The 13,667-nt window shown below is 36.6% G+C and overlaps 1 protein-coding gene and 1 long non-coding RNA gene across 2 annotated transcripts in view; both read right to left on the bottom strand.

Moving 5' to 3' along the window:
- The window catches only part of LOC136253309 (uncharacterized), a 154,225-nt gene that overhangs the window by 61,831 nt on the left and 78,727 nt on the right, over positions 1-13,667 (bottom strand). The window lies entirely within an intron of this gene.
- On the bottom strand, positions 10,900-11,284 carry LOC136252291 (uncharacterized). The gene is made up of 3 exons (XR_010699449.1): positions 11,221-11,284; positions 11,043-11,158; positions 10,900-10,991 (listed from the first exon to the last, which is right to left on the bottom strand). It is a non-coding gene; the product is annotated as an uncharacterized lncRNA (long non-coding RNA).

The raw sequence follows: 13,667 nt of genomic DNA on the forward strand, positions 1-13,667 counted from the left end.
ACTACATCTAGTGAAGTTAACTTTCTTATCTGCAATGACGCTTAGCTACTTGCAACTAGCTTTTTGTCGATGATAATACAAAAACAATGCGAAACATGTAAAAGGGGGCGGGGCTCGTGATGGCCCAATATCTACATTTGTTCAGAATATGATTGTCTACCCTGTGCCAAATTTGGTGCTTTTATCACAAAATGCACAATAGTTGCATATTATCAAACTATGCCTCCCCACTATTTGTTAAATCAGTTGATGAGAAATTCAAAATACTTGAACTTTGAGTGTTAGTAGTGACCAATCTATCACACCCAAAAGCAGAATTATGCAAACAAGTAAGTCAGGTTTTCGGTCAGCAGGTCACAATATGTACAACCTCTGAACACAACACATTTTACACAAAGCACGCACACATGCATGCAACTACACATGTACGTACATGCACATGTACACACACATCAATTGTTCACATACATACATTGGTTATTGCCTTATTGGAATATATTGCATAAGTGTGAAATCTTAATTAACAGAGTAGAAAAGACTGAGAGCTATACTCAAATGTTAACAATATAGCCTAGGCCTTTATTTGCAACCACGCTTGTATTTATATTTCCATTATCTCCTTCAAACTTCCTTCAACACTATTTTTAAGTCATACTTATAGTTCTAGGTTGTTAACTTGTCATGTATAGTACATCCATTCTCTTTATGGGGATATGTGGTAAAAAAAATCACGAAAATGGTCCTATACCTTTAAAAGCAACCTTTTCATTTCATTCAGAGTCTCAGACATTGTACTGCTGAGTTTTATATATGATGTACATCATACAGTATAAGATGTACATGTGTACATGCAGACTATAGAATAACTTACACATTATTTACTGAAGCCCTGGACAGAAGTCTAGATCTTGCTCTAGCTATCTCTCTAAACAGGATGCTTTCACTCACTTCCAGTTTGAATGGTACAAGTACTGCAATGTGTACCTTTTAAGTGAAGAGCATTCTTTAGAAGATATCAAATATCAAGAATTGCAAGAGTACCCAGTAATTGCTCTGAGAGGTAAATGGTTGGTTTTGCTAAAGGAAAAGGATACAAATCTCTCACTGCAACCAAGTAATGATAACATTATCATCAGTTGTGCACTCATTTCTATTGGATCATGTTCCTTGATTTTAGCAATGTGTTATCGAACCTGAAAGTGCATCAATAGGAGCAGATGGTGATGTTTAATATCGGATTGGAGGTGCAACACTTTATAGTATGCTGCATGCTTTATACAAGTAAATCAAAGATTGTTCTGAAGATCAAAGGGATGCTCTATCTCCACCATCCTACAAGCCGTTAATACCATAGACAAATCAAGTGTTCCTGGATACTGAGACAAGAGATTTATGTCCTTTCCAGACCCAGTTACCTGCATGAAGTTGACACGATCTTGAAACAAGTGATCAATTCAACATGATTGAATGATCATGGGCCTGATTAAATTATTAGGTATGTGCTTGTATTTGTAGTACCATACAATAAAACCCATTTAAAGTACCTTGCTACATTTAATGAAGTGCTCTTAAGAGTGTGTATGAAGAATTTACAACTACACTGTAATACAGGAGTTCATCTCAGCAACCGAACAACAACTAGCCACTAAGAAGAGTACAGCATCTACTGTCAAAATTAATCTACATATATACATCACTGTTAACCCACCACACAAAGTTGGCAACTAAATTAGTATCATCTGTTTAGTATACTTATATTTTAATTGCATAACTTTTGTCTAATTTATATATCAATTGTAACAAATTCAATGCTATTGACGAAATCAAGAGTTCATAATATTGTAGGGCAAATACATCAAATAAGTGTTGACAAACCACTTGACAAGGACAATAAAACTGTATACATCAATATGGAGAAGATCTAATGCTAAATAGATAGCATTATTAACTCACATTTTACAACATAATTGGCTTATGATAAAAGTCTTTTTATGTGTTGGAAGTATGAGGGAAATGTGGGTCTATAAATATATGACATCCAGGCTACAAAACCCACACATACCCACCTGTCAACCACCCAGAAAAATATTGGAAACTTTTATTGAGAATCTTGGAGTTGAGACCTCTGATTCATGAGAAATCTACACTCAAACAAATATTGGTAAGCTTCCAAGTAAGCAAGGACTTCAGATGTCTCTTCCACATCTTCAGCTGCAGTCTCATTACAATCGAAAACCAGTGAAGCTCTCCCAGTACTTGTTTGTGTTAAAAGGCACAATTGTACAGTTTACCACAATTTACCTGCATTATCTTTGCTGGCAATAAGTTCAACTTTGTCCAAGCTTCTCACAAACAGTGAGGCTCCTTCACTCTTGGTACCATTCTTGCACAGTTATTCTTTACCTGGCCCAATTCTCTTTTGTAAAGATCATCTATTATATATCCCATCCAAACTTACATTTCTGCTGTGCTGAAAATGCTTAGTACAGTGGTCCCTCAATTATCCGGCCATTGATTAACCAAACTTTTGATTATCTATCCAAACTGTAGCGATGACTGCTCTATTAGAGTATTTTATATATAAGGTGTGCGTTCTATTAGAGTAATTGAACAAGACTCTGTATATAAATGAATGGGCTTTGATTATCCAAACTTTTTGATTATCTGAACACACCCAGGGCCCAACGAGTTTGGATAATCGAGGGACCACTGTACCATTAATTTTAAAAGAAAACAGAGCATTTATCATGTTTTAGCTATCAAAATAAAACAAACTAAATAAATATAATAGGCATGCACTCACCACATACACACACACACACACACACACACACACACACACACACACACACACACACACACACACACACACACACACACACACACACACACACACACACACACACACACACACACACACACACACACACACACACACACACACACACACACACACACACACACACACACACACACACACACAACCATACAAACATACACTGCACCACTTACACACATACACATACTTATACTACACACTCGGACTACCACTACACATACCACACTGTACACTGTATGCTGCACACAAGTGGTGTGCATACCTGGTGAGATGGACAAATAAGCCAAAAGCTCTTGTGAGTGGGGTTAAAAAGATTCACCATCCATGGTTCAACTCTAAAGTTGTCATCTTGGTCTTCCTTAAGTTAGTACGCTCCAGTGTGTCCATGACTCTTTAAGTGACTGAAACATTAGAGGATGCACCATCACAAACTAACAGATTTGTTTCAAGTCCATGAAACTGAAACAATTTTATGGTGTGCTGTGACAAATTTGCAATCCATAGTGCATGGAGGAAGCACAGCCCAACAATATCAAATTCATTGGTTAGTCATGTCAGAGAAACTGAAGTATGTAAAAAGTTTGTTGGACACTCTCCAGCTCCTTCAACAGTTGGTAAATGTCATTATTAGTGAAGACAGTTTTTATGTGTCATTGCAAGGCCTATCAAATGATGGCTATGTGAATTCCACATCAGCTGGCATGCAATCTTAACTTTGTCAAAGATTGGCATCCCATCTGATTTGAGCTCTTGCTTGCCAGACTCTCTACACTGTTCTTTGAAGAGGACATATCAAGCAACTTGACTTACTATGCACTGTTTTCTTGCTCCATAAAAGCACCTGTATATGACTATAAAGTGGGCAATTGAATAATCCCAAAACTCTGGAAAGCTTCATAAACAGCAGGGCTTCTTGTATACACTGCTAAAACTGCAAACAAACAAATAAAGTTAAGCATGGTAGCTTTTTAATTTAGCTTACCAATTTTAATGTTTACCATGCTCCACCTGTTGCCTTGTGCTCTAGAAACTAGCAAAATATTTTGTAACTAAAGTTTACAACCACTGAAAGGCCACGCTTACTATTTTCAGTTTGGTCATATAGATACTGCTGTTGTTGACACTTGCTGCCTGTGTACCATATTTCTTTCATTAACTCACCAACACCATGTTCACTTCCTTCAAAAAATACTGTACCTTCCTTAGCTCTTCATCACTATTGTATAATTGTACACATCTCCACATGCTGGTCTATATTTTATCACATTCACTTCACTATACTTCTCCAACTCCCTCATCATACTAGATCCTTCAGCCTGTGCATTACACTTCCTCTTCTGTCTGTTAGCAGGACACATATATGTCAGTCTGGCTTTTGATGATGGCAATTGCCTTTTCAGTTTACAGGTGGGCTGTCGTAAAAGCTTGACGAAGTCCATCACCATTAAGAAAGCTTATCAGGTTTTCCGCTGTACTAAGAGGGTCTTTAAACTGTAAAAAGGAATTATTTATTATACATGCCTACATATGATTTTAATAAAAATAATGCTTACCTGTGGATTATATGGCCCAATAACAAGCCAACCACAGAACATGAATGCCATAAAGAAAATGAACATACACACGGCAAATCTCATGATACTCGGTAGTTCAAGTTTTATCATAATCAGCAAAACCTGTATGGGAGAACATCACACGCTCCTAACTATAGCCCGTACATTATAGGCTTACAATCTATACAATTATATTATTTTACAGAGGTATGCATTAACATTTAATGTTTCAAAGTAATGGAGAAATCCAAACAGACCACATCACAGTAAGAACAATCCAATTCTAAGTATAACACTAACCGCTTCGATCAGTGAAAGGGAGATTTGTAATAGTGTACACATACAAGATCAATTATCAAAGACATAAGAATATCATTTACTGACTTACTACTGCACAGGGCCTCAACTAATCCATGGAATGGAATGGGACAAACCACTAAAATGCGGAATGGAACAATTTTTCAATACCATTATTATTGATATTGTGTGGCATGCAGCTTGTTTCATTCTTGATTTATTGTAAAACACTAGTGCATGCACAAAAAGTTACAGATGGTACAGTGTGGTACAATGTAGCATGATATTGAGGGTCAGTTGACAACACGTGGCAACTGTCTGGATTATTTTACAAGTGCTAAACATTGTTGCCTGGACTGGTGGCAGCTGTAAGCTCCCTGCACTAGATTTTCATTGAATTAATGCCAGGGTTAATTCACATTTTCAAGGCTTGTGATTCTGCTTACTTTTAAGTGAAGCAAAGTGTAGATAGATAGATAATATATTGACAGACAGACAGATAGATAGCCAGTTTACTATATATTATTTAGATTAGTACTGAAAAAGGAATGTGGATACTTCTGTTATCCTCAGAGCATTCCAACACAACTCTACTGAGCACAATCCAACCAGAGAGTCTCAGTCCAGTCTAACCAACATTGCTAAGCATCCTGGCAATACTGTGTAGTAGTACTTGCAAAGGATCAAGCATACAATGCAGGGGTGGTGGAGCAGGCCAAAGAGTGAGGGGGCTGGGCTAGCTGTATATTGAAGACCAAAAAAAAAAAGAAAGAAAGAAAAAGGCCACAGCCTGCTGACAATAGCTGTTCTCCACCGATTATATCTCCTTAACTACACATACGCAGCTAAGTAACTGCTACACTGCTTCTCTGAATACTGTGACTGCTCTATTAGAATATCCAGGTCCTGACTGTTCTATTAGAGTATCTCAATCTTTTCTTGCAAACAGTATCCCATAAAAGTGGGGGGCCATGCCCCCCCCCCCCCCCCCCCACCCATCTCCACCGCCTATGATACAATGTCAATAATTTTAAAAAGCCTTCCTGTTCCGTGTTTTAATTTAGTGGCTCATTCCATCCCTTCTGTGTGTCCATGAAATAGTGGAAACCTTGCACAGACACATTAGTATATCCACTTTGTACCAGCTGAATAACTTTCTTAGCCATTTACATTAAGAGATAGTGCTAACGTATTTCAGTATGACATAGTAAGGGGTTAGTAAACATTGATTTTCATCCAGTTGTTCTTTCTAGGATTTCTTTTGTTCATCGTAAAATTTTCTTGAACTTTTGGCAATACTATGTACTTTATGAGACCAATAATATCAATGACTGTTTTATGTGAAACATCTTACAATTACGTGAAACTTTTTCAAGACAGATGAAGACCTCTCTTATTAATATTGTTGTCAATTTATTGTGCTTATGCCATCATCAATCTAAAATGGTAATGTATTATGATTGAATCCAGAATTTCATTGTATTATTTGTTGAAATTCAAATACCTAGTAACTACATATCACTACCTACGAAATTCAGATATATGTAGGCACTAGTAAGTGTTGGATAGTGCCAATAGTAAATAATGGGGAGGGAAAGTGTCGAACTGTGATACAAGCTGTGAAAAATGAACCCATAAAGTATACCGCATACCTCCCTACTGATCTTAATTTCCCAGAATTAATGCTTTACTAGTTTTGGTGGGTGGTCCTAATGGAATTGCAATAGCTGATAGACATGTCAGTTTTACTAGCAGAATTGTCAAGGCAAATTGTGGATAATGAAGACATCACATGCAGAACTGATGACTAGAGTGTAGCACACGTGGGAACTGGAACCCAGGGCCATGTCAATGTTTCTGGTGATGTTTTCATTGTAAATGAGGATGAACAACAGCTACCAAAGATCGATGAATGTGATAGGGTAAAGAACGAGAACTTTCATAAAGAAGTTTGTGATAAATCATCCAGTATTTTTCTGGACCTCCACTTTGTAAAAGCTCATGACAACTCAGATGGTTGTCGTAACACATCAAACACTGATGTTCCATCCTCCATTGGGTTTTACATCACAAATTCGAGTAACCATCAGAATTTCAAAGTATAAAGTTCACGTGATGATAAAGAAAGTGGAATCAGGTGTTTTGGAATCTATGCAGCAGATTATCTGTACAGTCCAACTTCAAATTTTGTCTTGGAATTAATCCACATTTTTACAGATCATATTATTATGAAGCAATCCACTTTAACATCATAAGTTCATAAGTGTTAGACAGATGGTACCCATGTTGATTCAGTTAATCGCAAACTGTGGTTCCAATTAGCCAGCAATGCTACTAGTGCAGAGAAGAGTTCTAAGGAAGTGCAGTGCTCTGCTTGTAAACATTAGTGACTTATCTTAATTGCCAGAGATGTCACAAACTGGAAGGGAGTATCTTGGAGCAATCCATTTGTATCTGTACTCATTTCTATATACAACAAAATTTATTTCATCCTATTTACATTCATTTTCATCTACATTGTTCTCAGTTTGTTTATCGGAATATTTGATCACGCATATGATTCTTTATCAGTGAGTTTTTCTATTGTATACAGTGTACTTACCATATTGCATCAAATTTGTGATATATAGATGTATATAGTTTCATAGGTGGAACATGAATTGTTGCTATATAGTACAGATATATATGCATGCATATCCATACAAAAACAACAACACTATAACAGGGTGATACTTATACAATAGCAGAGCTACTCTGTCTAGCTGTAGGGTAATTATTGCCCAGCACAGCACTATGGCACTCCCACACACTAACATTTATTAGAGGTGTGTGATTATCTAGATATATCCGATTATCAAGATATCATAAGACTTATCAAGATAAGGATATGATAGGTTTATTTATCTAGATAATAGTAAACTTCCGTAAATTATTTGTATAGAAATATATATCTGATGGTGTAGACACCTCCAACTCTCCCACCATTTGGGCGCAGTGTCAAAACTAAAGTTTTATGCTCACCAATTGTAATTTGCTCACTTTACTGGTTACATTATTTTGTAGTTAATCAAAAAAATAATTGTTTCAATTTTCTAGATATGTTAGATAATGGAGAAAAGTTTAAAAAGAAATAAAGAAATAAGCCTAAATTTGTCATCGCACATCTCTAACATTTATTAACATTAGAAATCACTGAAGCTATTTCTTGGCCACCACTTTTGACTTCACAGCTATTTCATCCAGGTTTAGTGCCATTTTCACAACTAAGCTGTTTTTGTGTGGATTTCATTTCTTTTTGTACTTTATATGGCCCCAATTAGGCCAGCTTTAGGGTTTGCTTTTACCCACATTTCTTCTTATCTGCAGACACAATGATGATTATTAAAGAATTAAGCTGTAAAAAGGTGTGACCTTCAACAGCTTAGGTGAGAAAAATTGTGAAATCAAAGGTGGGGTCCAAAGAAATGGCAGCAATAATGTTAATTACAACCAGGGGCGGCGGAGAAGGGGGAGGGGCAAGGGGGGCTACAGCCTCTCCCAAACATATTATGGAGGGGCTTAGCCCCCCTTAAATACTTGTAGCTGGTATACTGAGCTTCAGTTATAAAAGATCGATATACTCTAATAGAACAGTCACCCTAACATTGAATTCTAATAGAGCAGTCACCACACAACAGTCAAGCCATATACTGTGATAACTGCTAAAATCACTCTGAAAATCAATCTCAGAGGGTTTAATTTTCAAAATTTTCCTGTGGGGGCATACCCCCAGACCCCCTAGGTTTTGCTCACTAAGTAAGATGTACCCCTATAGCTTCCCAGTCGTGTAGCCCCCCTGAAATAAATTCCCCTCCTCCGCCTCTGATTGCAACAGTATCAATAATAGATAGAGTGCATGAGTGAAGTAGTAAAACTGATTGGAATGAAACATGATTATAGCCATTTCTTTGCCACCATCTTTGATTTCACAACTTTTTTTGCCCAAGGTTTACTCTTTTACAGCTTAACTGATGCATGGATTACATAATTATGTACAACTTTCACACCTCAGATCAAAGGAAAGCCAGTGCATATATATCATATATTGCACTAACTCAAAATGTTAACGAGATGTATGTATCAACGTTGAAACCGGGTCACTACTGCTGACCCGGATGACCCACTGACCCGGATAGCAATCCGGGTCAGATCCGGATGTGACCCGGATTGATTAAAGCCGAGACGTGTTTCGGCTAGTCTCGAGTGAGCGAACGAGTATACATTTTGAGCGTTCGATTCGTGTTGAGTAAATATTGCAACTTCAGCCTAGCTGTAGGTTGAAGACCAAAAAAAAGAGGTCTTCACCTACTGACAATAGCTACCCCTCACTATAGATACCCTCAATTTCGTGCTACATACTACACTTACTGACAAATGAGCGTGGCTGAGCGTATGTTAGTAATGCGATAAGTGGGCGTGGCTCACGAAAGAGCTACGCGGTAGCGTTTATAAGTTCCACGTCGTCAAACGAACAATTTCGTTTCTCACGTGATCCAATCCGGGTCAGACCCGGATAAATTGTAAACCGGGTCAGACCCGGATGACCCGGAGAAAATGTGACCCGGATGACCCGACCCGGTTTCAACGCTGGTATGTACTGCTACCAATGTTTATATCTCGTTAAGGCATTGCATATGTAATAGTTATACCATGGGCACGAGTGCTTTGCCTGATATATACGCACAAGCCCGAGGGCTTCAGGCCCGAGGGCAAGTGCGTATATACAAGTAAAGCATGAGTGCTCGTGGTATAACTAATATGTTCTACTTTAGCATGCAGACTTGCCTGATTGGCAAAATGTTTAGTTGCTATACTCTTCTCTTATATAGGTACAGTGTAGTGTTGTTTTAGTATTGAGTTTTAGTTTTAGTTATAGTTGTAGCTAGTTTCATCAATAATTTTAGTTTTAGTTTTAGTTATAGTAATCTTTCTTAATTCTTTGTAGTTATTGATTTAGTTATGGCTATTCACTCTTTGTTGTTTTAGTTATAGTTATAGTTACAGTTAAAAACATGAAACCTTTTAGTTATAGTTATACAGTTTTAGTTATGTACATGAAAATGTTTTAGTTCTAGTTCTAGTTATAGTTAGAAACATGAAAACCATTTAGTTTTAGTTAGAGTTAAAAACATGAAACCTTTTAGTTTTAGTTACAGTTTTAGTTATGTACATGAAAATGTTTTAGTTCTAGTTCTATAGTTATAGTTAAAAACTTGAAAACCTTTTAGTTTTAGACACGGTTTTAGTTATGTATCTGAAAACCTTTTAGTTATAGTTTTAGTTGTGCATAAGAAAATCTTGTTTAGCTTTAATAGTAAGCACCAAGTGACTATATTTTATGTGAATAAAACTCTTGTTATAATTTCAGTATCATTTTTCCAGCTTAGTAATACAAAACCTTTGTATCACAAGTCGCCAATTTTGGAAATATATCAGAGCAAAGCGCAAAGACAACAATGAAATTTCTACCTTAACAGTGAATGGTCAATGTATATCAGATACTAAATTTATGTAAAGCCACCGTCCTGAATAACTACTTCAAATCAGTCTTTACCAAGAAAACCTGACGTATATTCCTCCTATGGCCAACTCTGGAAGTTCATTACCATGTATTCCTAATATTACATTTACAGTTTCTGGCAAACAACATCTGCTGTCTACACTTGATACCAACAAAGCCAGTGGCCCAGACCATATATCTCCATATATATTAAAGCATTGTGCAGAAGAGATATCACCAGTTTTACAAATCATTTATTCTCAATCTCTTGACTCTGGATCCCTACCAACTGATTGGTTGGCTGCCATTGTATGTCCAATCCACAAAAAAGGAAGTCGCACAGAGCCTTCAAACTACCGGCCTATTTCTCTAACCTCTGTCTGTTCCAAAGTAATGGAGCACATAATAAATCACACCATCATAGAACATCTTAACTCAAACAACATTTTAATTAATAATCAACACGATTTTAGATCCCAACATTCTTGTGTAACACAGTTAATTGACTTGGTGGAGGACCTGTCCTTTGCTATGGACCATCAGAGGCAAGTTGATGTTATCCTGCTAGACTTTTCCAAGGCATTTGACAATGTCCCTCACCAAAGACTTCTCAAGAAACTTAAATACTATGGAAAAAGCAACAACATCTATAGTTGGATAGAAACATGGCTTACTAGAAGATCTCAATGTGTAGTCCTGAATGGTATTTCCTCACATCCAGTTCCAGTTCAATCTGGTGTACCACAAGGAACTGTACTTGGTCCTTTAATGGTTCTTCTGTACATAAATGATATCTCCAAGAATATTCACTCACAATTACGTCTTTTTGCTGATGACTGTCTTCTCTATAGAGTAATAAATACTGAACAGGATACCCTTCAATTACAACAGGACCATGACCTACTATCCAATTGGGCAGAAACATGGCAACTGAAATTCAACATAAACAAATGTACTATAATGCGATTCACTAGGTCTACATCACCACTCACATTTAATTATCAACTCAACAATCAAGTCTTATCCACTGCAGATCAACATCTTTATCTTGGTGTATTACTGGACAAGAAAATAATTATCATGGTCACCATATATATCTCACACTGAAAGTAAAGCCACACGAACTCTAAACTTTCTAAAACGTAATTTAAGCACCTGCTCTACAGATGTAAAAGCTGCAGCTTACCTTTCAATGGTCTGTCCCTCAATGGAATACGCAGCAGCAGTCTGGGATCCCCACCATACTGGGGATATCCAACATTTGGAAAAGGTACAATGCAGAGCTGCAAGATGGGCACTTAATGATTATGTAAGATACAATTCAGTTACATCTATGTTGGAAAATTTAGGATGGGACACTCTAAAAAAAAGACGCACGATAACAAGATTACAAACAATATTTAAAATATTACACAATGATTATGCACTCGAAATTCCACATCACTATCTCCACCAAACATGACACACCAGACAGTATCGCCCCCAACACTTCATTATTCCAAATTCATCTACTGTAACGTATCAACAGAGCTTTTACACAAAAACAATTAATGAATGGAACAACTTACCCACTGCAAAAATTGATCACGATGATTTGAACTAATTTACTAATAACTTACTAACATTACTATAGACTCTTAAATCATTGTAGCTAGCTAATACTTGTAAATCTTTGTAAATTCCTTTTTTCCTGGGCACATCAGCAGAGCTGCCTGCCCAGTAATAATAAATAAATAAATAAACAAGACCTGTCATTTTTTTAATAATATAGATTAATACAACACTTAATACAGTGCATTTGATGCAATCTCTGTCACATGATTCTTTCTTAGTAGAACTTCCCTTTCCAAGTTACTATCAGTAAGTCTGTTTCGTTTGCCAGATGTCAATTCCCCACTTGTAGAAAATACTACTACTACCTACTACCTACATCACTACTACCTACTACCTACTACCTACATCACTACTACCTACTACCTACTACCTACATCACTACTACCCAGGGGCAGAGGAAGTAGTTGATATGAGGGGGGGGGGGCTGACCAGGGGTGGATCCAGACGTATGGGAAAAAAATGAACTGAAGCACTACATTGTCTCTGGTTTGAGAATGAGACCGAAAAAAAAAAGAAAGGTCGCAACCAGCTGACAATAGCTGCCCACCTCACCAGCTACGAATTTATTCTGATAAACTACATAAAAATCCTTACACAGCTCACTACATACTGCTCTAATACTGTGATTGCTTTATTAGAGTGACTGCTCTATTAGAGTATCTCGATCTTGATCACAGTTTTCAGCCCCACTCCAAGAAGGATAATTTCGTGTGATATCATTCTGAGGGGGGGATAGGCCCCCTAGCCCCCCCCCCCATTTCCGCCGCCTATGCTACTACCTACTACCTACATCACTACTACCTACTACCTGCATCAATACTACCTACTACCTACATCACTACTACCTAGCACTTACATTACTGAGTTCATGAATTTTGGTCAAACAGTTTTTATTAGTTATAGATTTAATAGTATGTACGTAACTATATGATATAGATATTTTAGTTGCATATAGTTTTATAAATATAGTATCAAATACATTTAGCAAGCAGTTACAGTTTTAGTAATAAGATCAACTTGCTATATTGTAAGTAATTTTAGTTTTAGTAATAATTATAGATTTGATTTTAGTTATAGTTGTAGTTTTAGTAATAATTATAGATTTGATTCTAGTTATAGTTATAGTGATTATATACATTTGTTTTTAGTCATAGTTTTAGCTAACTTAAATATATTCACTTTACTAAAAGTACTTTTAGTTTTAGTTACAGTTAACTGAAACAACACTATGTATAGGGAACCAAGTAGGCTGTGATTGTGGGATTGAATTTTCCCAAACAAACTATGATTGTGGGATTCAGTTTTAATACATCAAACAGTAGTTTGATTTTACTTTTGCTAATATAGCAATGTTAAGAGACTAGTGTTAATTATGTTACTTTAATCACTACATTTACAAAAGAAAAAAACAACAAACTACTGTTGAAGTAATAAAATTGAACCCCACAATCACAGCTTGTTTGGCAAAATTCAAATCCACAATCACAGCTTGCTTGCTTCCCTATATATGAGAAGAGAGATAAAGTATAATATCAGAGAAATCTGATGATTTCTGGATGTAGTGTGCACTACTATTAGGTATGCAATGTCCCAAGTTAACGAGATTATATGCACTGGTGGCAGTGCATATATCTCATTAAGGCAGTGTGTAACGAGATATATGCACTGTTTTAATGAGATATACGCACTGGTAGCATTGCGTATATCTCGTCAACATTTTGAGTTAGTACGATATGTGATATATATATATATGTGACCCGGTCTGCGAAAAGGGGTCTTATAGCCTTTTCGGGTGCATATACTTGATGACCCATACCTTGACTTG

The sequence above is a fragment of the Dysidea avara genome, chromosome 4, assembly GCF_963678975.1.
Source record: "Dysidea avara chromosome 4, odDysAvar1.4, whole genome shotgun sequence".
Classification (NCBI taxonomy): domain Eukaryota; kingdom Metazoa; phylum Porifera; class Demospongiae; order Dictyoceratida; family Dysideidae; genus Dysidea; species Dysidea avara.